Raw genomic sequence first — 15,794 nt, forward strand, 5'->3', positions numbered from 1 at the left:
AAGGGGAAAGGTGTGATTCATCCATTCCAGCCCCATTGAAGTCGGCTCTCCCGCAGTTTACTCTGGATTGCCCATTGTCCTTTTTTACCATCATCCTAACCCTTATGATACAATGATCATTGTCTCCTAAATGTTCCTTACTGACACTCGATCTACTTGGCCCACCTCACTTCCAAGAACCAGGTCCAGCAGTGCCTCTTTCCTTATTGGACTGGACACTGCTGGAGAAAAGTCTCCTGAATGCAATCTGGGAACTTTTGCCCCTCTCTGCCCTTTATATTAACACTACCTCAGGTAATTAAATACCTACGCATATATACCTACTTGATAATGTTTGCATCTCTCTGTAATTTCCTTGATAGAGTACACCGAGCAATGTAATTGCACACTTTTTGTTCCTAAACTCTAGCCAAATCGATTCTGTCCTCTGGGACATCCAGTTTCTCCAGCAGTGTATTGCTCTCCTTAACAAATACTGATACCCCTCCTCCTTTTCTTATTTACCTATCTTTTTTTTAAAATAGTTTACTGAAGGTATTTTCAAATATATACAGAACAAAAAGGCACCAAAAATAAAAACAAACTATCTATGTAATAAAATATGTGTCGCGCAACTTTTCCCGGTGCCTCCGACCTCTCCTCCTTTTTCCAGTATAACCCTTAACAAGGAAAAGAATGAAAAAGAGAGAACAAAACAAGAACCCCCCTCCCCAGCAGCCGCAACCCCCCTCCCCCCTCCCAGCTGACGTTTTAGTACCCTTTTAAAAAGTTGATGAACAGCTTTCACCTCGTGGAGAACTTCCACCGTGTGGAGAACCCCTCGTCCATTCGCCTAATGGCGAACTTAGTCTTCTCTAAGTGTAGAAATTCCACCTGGTCACACACCCATGGTCCCACCCTTACTTCTGGCAAATCTGCCATTCTTCTGACTTAGCCAGCTTCCCCAGGTTGTCGTTCCGCACTCCGTGGGGCCCCCACAAGGTATCTATTGCCATTGATTCTCACGCATCTGCACCACAACACCCTCCCCACCAGCCCTCCTGCTCCCTCACACCCCTCCCCAATCTAAGCCAAAGAAAGAAAAGAACTAAAACCCTATCGAACCGAGGGCAGCACGGTAGCACAGCGATAAGCACAGTTGGTTCACAGCTCCAGGGTCCCAGGTTCGATTCCCGGCTTGGGTCACTGTCTGTACGGAGTCTGCATGTTCTCGCTGTGTGTGCGTGGGTTTCCTCCGGGTGCACCGGTTTCCTCCCGCAGTCCAAAGATGTGCAAGTTCGTGGATTGGCCATGCTAAATTGCCCTTAGTGTCCAAAAAGGTTAGGTGGGTTTACTGGGTACGGGGATAGGGTGAAGGCATGAGCTTAAGTAGGGTGCCCTTTCCAAGGGCCGGTGCAGACTCGATGGGCTGTAAATTCTATAATTCTATCCCACCTCCTATCCATCGCCATTTTGTTCCCCCATATCACTTCCGTTTACTAGCCACTTCGCTGACATGGTGGCTCCCACCGGAAGCCCTGACCTACCCTGGTCCCACCTTGAACCTTTGCACTGAACGCGTCATAACCCTACTTCACCCTTCACTTCCGTCCTCCATATGAACCCGAACACAGAACAAACAACCCCCAATGTTAGAAAAATAGAGAAGAGAATAATAAAGGAAGAGGAACAAAAAAAGAAGCATCAACAATACTGGCAATAACACAGACCAAAGTATTTACAATTTCCCAATCCCACAATCATCCAAAAGTATGCTTGCTTCCTCCGGAATGTCCATATTGAACTCCTGGTTCTGGTACGTGATCCACAGCCGAGCCAGGTACAATACTCCAAATTTCACATCTTCCTTGCGTAGGTTCACCTTAACCCTGTTAAATCTGGCCCATTACTTAGCCAGCTCCGTGCCCAAATCTGGGTAATTTCAGGCCACGTTCCCTCTGCAGGTGCATTTCTTCGTCTGCTTCACCCATCGCAGAATTTTCTCTTTATCCAGAAGCCTGTGTTGACACACCACCATCGCTCCCGGCTGCTTACCTGCCTTTGGCTTCCTCCTCAACACTCTGTGTGCTCAGTACACCTCAAGAGGTCGGTCAATTGCCCTCTCTCCTATCAGCTTTTCCAACATTCACGTAATCTATGGCCTGCAAACTCTCGATCCCTAGGGCAGCACGGTGGCACAGTGGTTAGCATTGCTGCCTACGGCGCTGAGGACCCTGGTTCGAATCCCGGCTCTGGGTGACTGTCCGTGTGGAGTTTGCACATTCTCCCCGTGTCTGCGTGGGTTTCACCCCCACAACCCAAAAGATGTACAGGATAGGTGGATTGGCCACACTAAATTGCCCCTTAATTGGAAAAAATAAATAGGTACGCTAAATTTATTTAAAAAACTCTCGATCACTTCCAGCAGCCCTACTATGTGGAGATTTTGGTGCCTTGCACGATTTTCAAACTCAACTACCTTCTCCCGCAACGTCTTCTGGCTCTCCGCTACCAAAGTGATCTCCGCCTCCAATGAGGCCAGCTGGTCCTCGTGATTGGCCACCGTCTCCTCCATCTTTTGAAGTGATGCACCCTGGGATTCAAGCTTTTGTTCCACCCTCTCAACAGCCTCCGAATCAGGTCAGGTCTTCCGCGGTTTCAATCCTATTTGCTGTAATTTAAGTGTTTAAAAGTCGACCAGATGATCTTTTGACCACTTCACAAGAAGTGCCGCCTCGGAGCCCACCACCATCATGTCTCTAACTACGCTCCACAAAAATCTCCTGGTCCATTTGTTGTTCCTTTTTTTTTAACCTATCTTACGTAAACACCTTGTATGCAGGGATATACCCAGTCCTCCTCTTCCTCAAGCCAGGTCTCTGCTGTTGCCATATCATTGTGAGGTTATAGTAAGTTATTTTTTCTTCAATGTGGTGTTTCAATGTCGGCATGTATATTATTGTCAAAATTAAAATTTGTGTCGGGAAAACCTGCTGTTCCTGCTACTGTGACTGGTGATGTCTGATTTACAATTTTATAAATCAGAAAAGCAGCAATTTTATCGAAGGGAAATGTTTTTGGGGTTTTTTTGTATTGTTTTCCTGAGTATTTGGTATCATATGCCTCACTGAGTCTGTATGTAGTTCATACTGAGTGCATGGACATGGAAGATGTGGGGTGCATGGAAGGGACTTGGGGTAATAGAAGGGAATGAAAGCATGGGGGATCTGAGGAGGCACAGAGGAGGCATGGCGAATTATAAGGAGCATGGAGAAGGTAGGATACTCATGGAGGAAAACCCGGGAGTCTGCATGTGGGCTGATGAGGGGATGTGAGGGATGTGGGCTAAAGGGCTGAACAGCCTTTGATATAAATCAGCAAAGTCTGAGAAAACCAAGAGCTGTCTTATAACCAGGCACCACTGTCACTCGCCCACCTCTGTGGCCACCTCAAAACTGCTAATAGAGGTGGTGGGTCTGAATCCATCCATCCCTCAAACCCTAGAATAAAAATATGGTGGTCAGGGACGCTGACAGGTCTCCGGTTTCCTGACTCAACATTCCCACGTCCTCCATGAAAGTCTAGTCCATACAATCACTGTAGCTTTTAGATCTTTCCACACAAAACCATTAGCACCATTTAGCTCAAACCATGGAAGAGAAAGCCCCACCACACAAAATTATTGTGTTACCTTCCTCGCAATATCTTTCTTCAAAATAATAGAGTCAACTTTCTCAGCTGGTGCTAATTAGATTAGTGTTACCACCTGCTAAACCTGGGAATGATTTGAGATCACCTAAATTGATTTAATTCAGGTTGGTTAGCAGTCAACGTTCGACCCATTTACAATGGAAAATTTCTTCCAGAGGTTCCAACGCTGGTTCTCAGTTACGTGGCTATTAAAGCCACTCCATTTCAGACGCAGTTCAATTTCTGCAACATAAGCTTATAACCAGTGAATTTGCCCAGGCTCTTCCCTCACTGGCTCCAAATTTCCTCAGAGTTGCTTCTACTCTTGCACTGTAACTTTAAGGAGGACATTTCTACCTTCTTCAGAATTCAGGGGAGCCAAAGGTTTTATGGAAAAATTGGCATCTTCATATCCTGGCCAGGTAATCTGAGCAGATCATTCTCTTGTCATATGAACTATCACAGTTTCATTCCATTGAAATTAATACAACAAAAATAAAGTGCAATGTACAATGATTTAGCAAACTAACTGCTCAGGCAATGAAGACAAAAGTTTGCTCCTGGCTGTTTCAATTAGTCTGTCTCCTGACCACTTCCACTTCCGAAAGTCTGGTACTCTGGAGGTTACACTAGGTTGCGGCCTCTGGAGGCAGGAAAAGAAACTATCTATTTTGGTGGTTCTCACTCTCTCTAAATGCAAATTCACAGCAATATGTTCATTTTTTGTTTGGGTATGCTGCCAGTGATGAATATATAATAAAAATCAGCTAAAAAAATGTAACTCATCAGTCTAATCTACAACTTAATCAAAGATGCAAAAATAAGTTAAACAATTCTCCTTCGCCCAATATATTACAGCATTGAAGTCTTCTCAAAAGTCCTCTCCCTGAAAACTGTCCGGGACTAAACCAGACTTAACATGTCTTACTTGACCCTGAGGTGAACTTTCGACTACACATCCACTCCTTCACTAAGACACTGTGGTGGTATGATTAGCATAGCTGCATGCCATTGGTGCAGAACACCGGCTTACCATTGGCCCTGGTCGGTCATGTGCCTCTCGACCGATTGGTTGAGACCAGTCATGTGACGGCTCCCCGATTGGTCGAGAGGCTGAGTTAACCCCGCGTCCAGGGCGGGGTATAAATACCCAGTACTCCCAGTGGTCGTCCTTATACTGTAATCGACTACAGGGCTAACATCTAGCTGATTAAAGCCATACTTTTGGACAGCAACTCGTCTCACGTTCAATTGATGGTCCATCAATTTAATCAGCTAGAATTTTGAAGATGGAGCTCCGGATCAAGCCCGAATGCCTCCGCATCAGCCCGCAAACTCAGAACGCATCGGAAATCTTCAAACATTGGCTGGCGTGTTTCGATGGCTACCTGGCGTCTGCAAGCAGCCCCCCCACCATGGCACAGAAGCTTCATATTCTCCATTCCAGTGTGGGCATGGCGGCCTACGCGATGATAGGGGAAGAAAAAGATTACGACGCGGCCATGGATAAGCTGAAAGGACAGTTTCTTAAGCCAGTAAACCGAGTGTTCGCCCGGCATCTGCTGGCTACCAAACAGCTCCCCGGTGTGTCCTTAGACGATTTTTACCAGGCCCTCGCTGTCCTGGGGAGGAATTGCACCTGCCTCCAAGTTTCAGCCACTGAGCACATGGAACTTTTGATTAGAGATGCTTACGTGGCTGGGATGTAGTCTGCCGCTATCCGCCAGCGGATACTGGAAAAAGACGATCTCAGCCTAACTGAGGCACGGACTCTCTCCACCTCCCTGGAGGTCGCCGACTTAAACGCACATTATAGGAAGGGTGTGGAAGCATTGGAAAGGGTACAGAGGAGATTTACAAGAATGTTGCCTAGTATGGAGGGAAGATCATATGAGGAAAGGCTGAAGGACTTGAGGCTATTTTCATTAGAGAGAAGAAGGTTAAGAGGTGACTTAATTGAGACATAGAAGATGATCAGAGGATTAGATAGGGTGGACAGTGAGAGCCTTTTTCCTCGGATGGTGATGTCCAGCACGAGGGGACATAGCTTTAAATTGAGGGGAGATAGATATAGGACAGATGTCAGAGGTAGGTTCTTTACTCAGAGAGTAGTAAGGGTGTGGAATGCCCTGCCTGCAACAGTAGTGGACTCGCCAACACTAAACGCATTCAAATGGTCATTGGATAGGCATATGGACGATAAGGGAATAGTGTAGAGGGACTTTAGAGGGGTTTCACAGGACGGCGCAACATTGTAGGCCGAAGGGCCTGTACTGCGCTGTAATGTTCTATGTTCTATGTCCCCAGCTGCGCTGCAGCACCCTGGGCCTCCTGGCACGCTTCCCCACCGCCATCCGCCGCTCCCGACTCCCCTCAGGCCTGCGTCGCGGGACGCCCCGACAAGTCCGCGGGGCCCCGCTGCTATTTCTGTGGGTTCGCCAAACACCCTCGCCCGCGCTGCCCGGCTCGTTCCGCCCTTTGTAAGAGCTGCGGGAAGAAGGGCCATTTTCCGTCGGTCTGCCAGGCCAAATTGGTCGCTTCTGTGCCGCGCAGCGACCGGGGATCTCCTCCTCCGGGCCCTTCCGGGCCCTTCCAGCGCACCGCGCCAATCTCTCTTCCCCCCCCCCCCCCCCCCCCCGCCTCCAGGCCCTGCGCCCGGCCTGCGCGCCTCTCTGCCCCCGCTCTCAGCCGCTCCGATCGGCCCGCCGGCACCGCTAACCCCGCCCCCAGCAACCACGAGGGTCCCACGGGCGCCGCCATCTTGGGCCCCGGACGCCATGTGCGGGTCCTGGGCGCCACCATCTTGGGGCACCGACTCCACGTGCGGGTCCTGGGCGGCGCCATCTTGGGGCCCCGACTCCACGTGCGGGTCCTGGGCGCCGCCATCTTGGGGCCCCGACTCCATGTGCGGATCCTGGGCACCGCCATCCTGGACTGGCACACAAGGTCCTACCAGCACCTACTTGGCCGACGACGACTACGACGATGGATCTTCTCCACGGCTCGCGGCCATTCAGCTCGACCAGTCACGTCCACGCACGCTCGCCAAAACGACGCTGAACCACCTCAACGGCCACGAGACGGACTGCCTGCTGGACTCCGGGAGCACGGAAAGCTTCATTCACCCTGCCACGGTAAGACGCTGCGCGCTCCCTGTCTATCCTGTAAAACACAAAATCGGGTAAGCCTCAGGTTCGCACTCCGTCCGCATCACCGGGTGCTGCATCACAGACCTCACGGTCCAAGGGAGGGTTTTTAAAAATTATAAACTCCTTGTCCCCCCCGACCTTTGCGCACTGGCACTCCTAGGACTGGACATCCAGTGAAACCTGCAGAGCTTGACCTTCCAATTCGGCGGCCCTATACCCCCCCTCACTGCCTGCAGCCTTGCGTCCCTCAAAGTGGACCCCCCCTCCTTGTTTGCTAATCTCACCCCCGATTTAAAACCCGTCGCAACCCGGAGCAGATGGTACAGCGCCCAGGACCGGACCTTCATCAGGTCCGAGGTTCAGAGGTTGCTGAAGGAAGGGGTCATCGAGGCCAGCAACAGTCCCTGGCGAGCCCAAGTGCTGGTGGTCCGGACTGGGGAGAAAAACCGGATGGTCATCAACTACAGCCAGACCATCAACCGGTTTACGCAACTGGACGCGTATCCTCTCCCCGTATTTCCACCATGGTAAACGAGATTGCGAAATACAAAGTCTTCTCCACTGTGGACCTCAAGTACGCCTATCAACAGCTCCCCATCCGCGCGAGTGACCGCAAGTACACCGCATTCGAGGCTGATGGGCGCCTCTACCACTTCCTCAGGGTTCCAAATGGGGTCTCGGTCTTCCAACGGGAGATGGACCGAATGGTCGACAAGTACGGATTACGGGCTACCTTCCCGTACCTCGATAATGTCACCATCTGCGGCCACGACCAGCAGGACCATGACACCAACCTCTGAATATTCCTCCAAACCGCAAAACTCCTTAACCTCACTTACAATAAGGATAAGTGTGTGTTTAGCACCGACCGTCTACCCATCCTCGGCTACGTAGTGCGTAATGGAGTGATAGGCCCCGACCCTGAACGCATACGCCCTCTGATGGAACTCCCTCTCCCCAATACCCTCAAATCCCTCAAACGCTGCCTGGATTTCTTCGCTTACTACGCCCAATGGGTTCCCAATTACGGCGACAAGGCCCGTCCCCTCATTCAGTCCACGACCTTCCCGCCGTCGTCAGAGGCCTGCCAGGCCTTTAGCCGCATCAAAGCGGACATCGCAAAGGCCACGATGTACGCCATCGATGAGTCCCTCCCCTTCCAGGTCGAGAGCGACGCATCAGAAGTAGCACTGGCGGCCACCCTGAACCAAGCGGGCAGACCCGTGGCCTTCTTCTCCTGAACCCTCCAGGCTTCCGAACTCCGCCACTCCTCAGTGGAAAAGGAAGCCCAGGCCATAGTCGAAGCTGTGCGACATTGGAGGCACTATTTGGCCGGCAGGAAGTTTACCCTCCTCACAGACCAACGGTCAGTGGCCTTCATGTTTGATAATGCACAGAGGGGCAAGATTAAGAACGACAAGATCTTACGGTGGCGGATCGAGTTGTCCACGTACAACTACGATATCTTGTATCGTCCTGGGAAGCTCAATGAGCCTCCTGATGCCCTGTCCCGCGGTACCTGCGCCAGCGCGCAGATAGACCGCCTCCGCTCCCTCCACGCGAACCTCTGCCATCCAGGGGTGACCCGTTTCTACCATTTCATAAAGGCCCGCAACCTGCCCTTCTCCATCGAGGAAGTCAGGACAGTAACCCGTGACTGCCACATCTACGCAGAGTGCAATCCGCACTTCTACCGCCCCGAGCGCGCACATCTGATCAAAGCATCCCGCCCCTTCGAACGTCTCAGCATTGACTTCAAGGGGCCCCTTCCCTCTAGCAACCGCAACATTTACTTCCTGACGGTAATCGATGAATACTCCCGCTTCCCCTTCGCCATTCCCTGCCCCGACATGACCACATTGACCGTCATTATGGCCCTCCTCTCCATCTTCTCCCTGTTCGGCTACCCCGCGTACATACATAGCAATCGGGGGTCCTCATTTATGAGCGACGAGCTGCGTCAATTCCTGCTCAGCAGGGGCATTGCCTCTAGCAGGACGACCAGCTATAACCCTCGGGGTAAGGGACAGGTCGAGCGGGAGAATGGTACCATTTGGAAGACCATACTACTGGCCCTCCGGTCCAGAGATCTCCCTATTTCCCGATGGCAAGAGGTTATCCCTGATGCCCTCCATTCTATCCGCTCACTCCTCTGTACCACAACAAATCAGACACCTCATGAACGTCTTCTTGTTTTCCCCAGGAAGTCGTCCTCCGGATCCCCTCTCCCGACGTGGCTGGCTGACCCCGGACCCATCTTGCTCCGGAAGCATGTGCGGCTGCACAAGTCCGACCCGTTGGTGGAACAAGTCCAGTTACTCCACGCTAACCCGCAGTATGCGTACGTAGAGTACCCCGACGGTCGGCAGGACACGGTCTTCCTCCGGGACCTGGCACCCGCCGGCGTGCGGCCCTCCCCCCCTTCACCACAGACCCCCCCCCTGTTCTTTTTCCCCCAGCGCCCCACCCAGGCCACCCCTCCCCCATCCATGGCATCTCCACCCCCAGCCCGGGTTACGGAGACAGTTCAAGGACCATCGCTCCCGGACTCCAGGACATCAGCTGAACCACCACCATCAGCTGAACCAGCGTCACCAACTCCACTGCGGCGGTCTGCCAGGACGTCACGGGCAACAAAAAGGCTGATCGAGTCCATTTAACTTTCAATACCACCATGGACCTTGTATGGACAGTATGTACTGTTGTTAAATGTCTGGGCCAGTGGGAAGCCAAGGATACATTTTTTTTCCTTAACTCACTACTACTCATACCACCAGTTCTCCCCCCCGCCCCAGCTCTCGTTGACAACCCACCCCCGGCTTCTTTCTCCGCAAGGGGTGAATTTGGTGGTATGATTAGCATAGCTGCCTGCCATTGGTGCAGAACACCGGCTTACCATTGGCCCTGGTCGGTCATGTGCCTCTCGACCGATTGGTTGAGACCAGTCATGTGACGGCTCCCCGATTGGTCGAGAGGCTGAGTAAACCCCGCGTCCAGGGCGGGGTATAAATACCCAGTACTCCCGGCGGTCGTCCTTATACTGTAATCGACCGCAGGGCTAACATCTGGCTGATTAAAGCCATACTTTTGTACAGCAACTTGTCTCGCGTTCAATTGATGGTACATCAGACACTTTATTTTCAACTCCTTAATATTGCCCAACTCCATCCATGTCTCAGCTTATGATACACTTAACCATGCCTCTGTTATCCTTAGAATTGCTACTTCCAATGCATTGCTGGTTGGCCACCCACCCGTGTTCTACACTCTGTAAATTATAGTTATCCAAAACTCTGCTGCCTGTGTCCAAATTTGCAAAGAGACCCATTCATCCATTGCCCATGTGGTCACTTACTTACATTGATTCCAGGTTAAGCAACACCCTAGGTAGGAGTTTCAGGATGGCGAGTGGTTGCACTCTTCATCCTGAGATTCGGCACATAACTCAAATCACTGACTCTCGAATTTCCACTGCCATTTGTCGCTCACTTGAGTTTTGATCGGCAGTGGGCGGGACTTCCGTTTGCACTTGGTGGGAACCCCCACCCAAGAGTTCTTTCAGCTAATCTGATTGGCCGATAGCTCTTCAATTCTGTCAGGCACAGTGCTGTGATGGAGAGATGGTACTGCAGCATTCTACCTGGGACTGAGTCCCCAGACTGTTGCATACCTACATCTCAGTGGTCACGGGGGCAGGAGGGTAGGGGACACCCTGTGGGAGGGGTAGGGAAGGGGACACCCTGTGTGGGATGTAGGGGACACCCTGTGTGGGGAGGGGGGGGGGGGGGGGGATAAGGTCCTTAAGTGGCCACAAAAGGACCTTAATAGGTTAAAGGACGGATACCCCACCAGAGGCCCGGTCCACCCAAGTGTGAAATTGGGCTGGTGGGTATTGAGGGTGAATTTCATCCAGTCAATTTTAAGCTCCTTCCCCTGTCTGAGGAAAAGCCTAAAATTCCGCCCCTTGATTTAAAACTTCTCACCTTAGTTTTCCAATCCCGCTCTATCTCTACGGAGTTTGCACTTTCTACCCGTGTCTATGTGGGTTTCCTCCAGGTGCTCCGGTTTCCTCCCACAGTCCAAAGATGTGCAGGTTAGGTGGATTGGCCGTGATAAATTGCCCTTAGTGTCCAAAACAAAACATTAGGTGGGGTTGCTGGGTTACGGGGATAGGGTGGAGGTGTGACCTCAAGTGGGGTGCTCTTTTCAAGCGCTGGTGCAGATTCGATGGGCCGAATGGCCGTCTTCTGCACTGTAAAATCTATGGTTCAAGATTCTTCAGCTTCACAACCCTCCAATAAGTCTGTGGTTCGTTAATTCTGTCCTCTTGCACTTTCTTGATTAAAATTGCTCCAAAGTTGGTGGCCATGCCTTCAGCAACCTGGGCATTAAACTCTGGAATTTCCAACCTAAACCTCTCTGCCACATATTCCTCCCATAAGAAGCTTCTTAAAGCATACCTCTTTGAACAAGCTTTTGGCTATCTGCCCGAGTCCCTCCTTATGTGACTCAGTGTTAAAGTTTATTTCATAATGCTCCACTGAAGTGCCCGAGGACATTTAATTACATTAAAGGCACTATAACAATACAAATTGCTGTTGCTGTAAAATAATAATTAAAAAATAAATAAAATGCCTTTCTTACAGTTGCAGATGTTTATAAGTTCCACAGAGATAGTAAAGCATTGGTAATGCAAACCATTAAGGATGGAAGATATAAAACTTGATCCCGTCATTTTATTTATAGCATTTCATCAAACAAAAGTTAATAGGCAGAGAACTCCATTGCCTTTGCACACAAGAGTGAAATTTACTGTTATAACCCTGCAACAATTTCCATTTATCATGTACAATTGCTTCAATTCAGGAAATTAAAATGGACATAATTTACAGGGCTCTCTAAGCCACAGTAGTTTCAGAGAGAGAGAGAAGGAATGCAACTAAATGAGCCACTGAAGGACTGCATGAGTCTCAGTAGAAAGCACATCAAAGAAAGTAATACCTGTCTGCCTCAGCAGGTGGGAGACATATCCTACTCTCTGGCCCAAGAACACAGGGCCTGTGAAAGTGTCATGCAGGGAGTAACGTTTTTATGTCGGTATCAATGAGTCGTTCAACACATCTTTTAAAATCCTAAACCTCCTGTAAAAATCTAGCAGGAGCAAAAACAAACAGCAGCTCAAAAGGCTGGTGTGCAAATCAATAGTTCATGAGTAAGGACAACAAGAGGTGACTGAAACAAAATTTGAAATACTGTAAATGCCTTTGAATTTATTCAGAGAATAGTTCAGCACTCAGAGCCAGAGAGGCCCCATGCTCAATGCCTAGACTATGATAAGTGGCAATACATTCATCTAGACTTAAACACAGGAATTTCCCATGTTGATCCACAGAAGCACAATCTGCCGATGGGGTTGTTGCCAAACCAAATAAGGATTTAGAACATAGAACATAGAACATAGAACGATACAGCGCAGTACAGGCCCTTCGGCCCTCGATGTTGCACCGACATGGAAAAAAAACTAAAGGCCATCTAACCTACACTATGCCCTTATCATCCATATGCTTATCCAATAAATTTTTTAATGCCCTCAATGTTGGCGAGTTCACTACTGTTGCAGGGAGGGCATTCCACGGCCTCACCACTCTTTGCGTAAAAAACCCACCTCTGACCTCTGTCCTATATCTATTACCCCTCAATTTAAGGCTATGTCCCCTCGTGATAGCCACCTCCGTCCGCGGGAGAAGGCTCTCGCTGTCCACCCTATCTAACCCTCTGATCATTTTGTATGCCTCTATTAAGTCACCTCTTAACCTTCTTCTCTCTAACGAAAACAACCTCAAGTCCATCAGCCTTTCCTCATAAGATTTTCCCTCCATACCAGGCAACATCCTGGTAAATCTCCTCTGCACCCGTTCCAAAGCTTCCACGTCCTTCCTATAATGAGGCGACCAGAACTGTACGCAATACTCCAAATGCGGCCGTACTAGAGTTTTGTACAACTGCAACATGACCTCATGGTTCCGGAACTCAATCCCTCTACCAATAAAGGCCAACACACCATAGGCCTTCTTCACAACCCTATCAACCTGGGTGGCAACTTTCAGGGATCTATGTACATGGACACCGAGATCCCTCTGCTCATCCACACTACCAAGAATTTTACCATTAGCCAAATATTCCGCATTCCTGTTATTCTTTCCAAAGTGAATCACCTCACACTTCTCCACATTAAACTCCATTTGCCACCTCTCAGCCCAGCTCTGCAGCTTATCTATGTCCCTCTGTAACCTGCAACATCCTTCCGCACTGTCTACAACTCCACCGACTTTAGTGTCGTCTGCAAATTTACTCACCCATCCTTCTGCGCCCTCCTCTCGGTCATTTATAAAAATGACAAACAGCAACTGCCCCAGAACAGATCCTTGTGGTACGCCACTCGTAACTGAACTCCATTCTGAACATTTCCCATCAACTACCACTCTCTGTCTTCTTTCAACTAGCCAATTTCTGATCCACATCTCTAAATCACCCTCAATCCCCAGCCTCTGTATTTTCTGCAATAGCCGACTGTGGGGAACCTTATCAAATGCTTTACTGAAATCCATATACACCACATCAACTGCTCTACCCTCGTCTACCTGTTCAGTCACCTTCTCAAAGAACTCGATAAGGTTTGTGAAGCATGACCTACCCTTCACAAAACCATGCTGACTATCCCTAATCATATTATTCCTATCTAGATGATTATAAATCGTATCTTTTATAATCCTCTCCAAGACCTTACCCACCACAGACGTTAGGCTCACCGGCCTATAGTTACCGGGGTTATCTCTACTCCCCTTCTTGAACAAAGGGACCACATTTGCTATCCTCCAGTCCTCTGGCACTATTCCTGTAGCCAATGATGACCTAAAAATCAAAGCCAAAGGCTCAGCAATCTCTTCCCTGGCTTCCCAGAGAATCCTAGGATAAATCCCATCCGGCCCCGGGGATTTATCTATTTTCACCTTGTCCAGAATTGCCAACACTTCTTCCCTACGCACCTCAATGCCATCTATTCTAATAGCCTGGGTCTCAGCATTCTCCTCCACAATATTATCTTTTTCTTGAGTGAATACTGACGAAAAGTATTCATTTAGTATCTCGCTTATCTCCTCAGCCTCCACACACAACTTCCCACCACTGTCCTTGACTGGCCCTACTCTTACCCTAGTCATTCTTTTATTCCTGACATACCTATAGAAAGCTTTTGGGTTTTCCTTGATCCTACCTGCCAAAGACTTCTCATGTCCCCTCCTTGCTCGTCTCAGCTCTCTCTTTAGATCCTTCCTCGCTTCCTTGTAACTATCAAGCGCCCCAACTGAAACTTCATGCCTCATCTTCACATAGGCCTCCTTCTTCCTCTTAACAAGAGATTCCACTTCTTTGGTAAACCACGGTTCCCTCGCTCAATCCCTTCCTCCCTGCCTGACTGGTACGTACTTATCAAGAACATGCAATAGCTGTTCCTTGAACAAGCTCCACATATCCAGTGTGCCCAACCCTTGCAGCCTACTTCTCCAACCAACACATCCTAAGTCATGTCTAATGGCATCATAATTGCCCTTCCCCCAGCTATAACTCTTGCCCTGCGGGGTATACTTATCCCTTTCCATCACTAACGTAAAGGTCACCGAATTGTGGTCACTGTTTCCAAAGTGCTCACCTACCTCCAGATCTAACACCTGGCCTGGTTCATTACCCAAAACCAAATCCAATGTGGCCTCGCCTCTTGTTGGCCTGTCAACATATTGTGTCAGGAAACCCTCCTGCACACATTGTACAAAGAACGACCCATCTAATGTACTCGAACTATATATTTTCCAGTCAATATTTGGAAAGTTAAAGTCTCCCATACCAACTACCCTGTTACTTTCGCTCTTTTCCAGAATCATCTTCGCCATCCTTTCCTCTACATCCCTAGAACTATTAGGTGGCCTATAGAAAACTCCCAACAGGGTGACCTCTCCTTTCCTGTTTCTAACCTCAGCCCATACTACCTCAGAAGAAGAGTCCCCATCTAGCATCCTTTCCGCCACCGTAATACTGTCCTTGACTAGCAGCGCCACACCTCCCCCTCTTTTGCCCCCTTCTCTGAGCTTACTAAAACACCTAAACCCCGGAACCTGCAACAACCATTCCTGTCCCTGCTCTATCCATGTCTCTGAAATGGCCACAACGTCGAAGTCCCAGGTACCAACCCATGCTGCCAGTTCCCCTACCTTATTTCGTATACTCCTGGCATTGAAGTAGACACACTTCAAACCACCTACCTGAACACTGGCACCCTCCTGCGAAGTCAAATCTGTGCTCCTGACCTCTATACTCTCAATCTCCCGTACCCCAAAACTACAATCCAGGTTCCCATGCCCCTGCTGAATTATTAGGAAGGGTGACAAAATTGTTGGTAAAAATATAGATTTGGACAAGGGTGTTACAGGAGAGACAGAGGTTAAGGGTGTTCCAGAACTTCAGGTCTGGTTGAAGATTCAACTGCTAAGGATGAAAGGAGAGCAGGATATGTAGTGAGCTAGAATTGCAGTTGTCAGAGAACTGTATTAGACCCTGGTCACATAGGGAGGATGAAAACTATTGAAGACATTTGAGTAAAAGGATGGAAATTCCAAATTTGGGATGTTGATGAACTAGGGTCGAATACAGATCTGCAAGCACAGGGGTGTGGATTAGCAAGACTTTGAGCAGATCTGGACAAGATGAAGTTTTAGCAGGGTAGAAGATGGGATGCTGGCCACAAGAGAATTGCAATAGTGAAGTCTGGAAATGGATAAAGATTTAAGCAGAAAATTGGTAAAGACATAGATGGACTATGTTTTGGAGTTGGAAGTTCTCAATTTTTGTGAAAGAGAGCTGGTTATGAGGATGGATGTTCAGCTCAGCATTAAACAAGACTGTGACATTGCAAACAGCCTCGTA

The 15,794-nt window shown here is 49.1% G+C and overlaps 1 protein-coding gene across 1 annotated transcript in view; it reads right to left on the reverse strand.

Annotated features, from left to right (window-relative positions):
• LOC119966162 (histone deacetylase 9-like) overlaps nucleotides 1-15,794 on the reverse strand; it is a 1,160,486-nt gene that overhangs the window by 355,190 nt on the left and 789,502 nt on the right. The window lies entirely within an intron of this gene.

The sequence above is a fragment of the Scyliorhinus canicula genome, chromosome 5, assembly GCF_902713615.1.
Source record: "Scyliorhinus canicula chromosome 5, sScyCan1.1, whole genome shotgun sequence".
NCBI classification, from domain to species: Eukaryota; Metazoa; Chordata; class Chondrichthyes; order Carcharhiniformes; family Scyliorhinidae; genus Scyliorhinus; species Scyliorhinus canicula.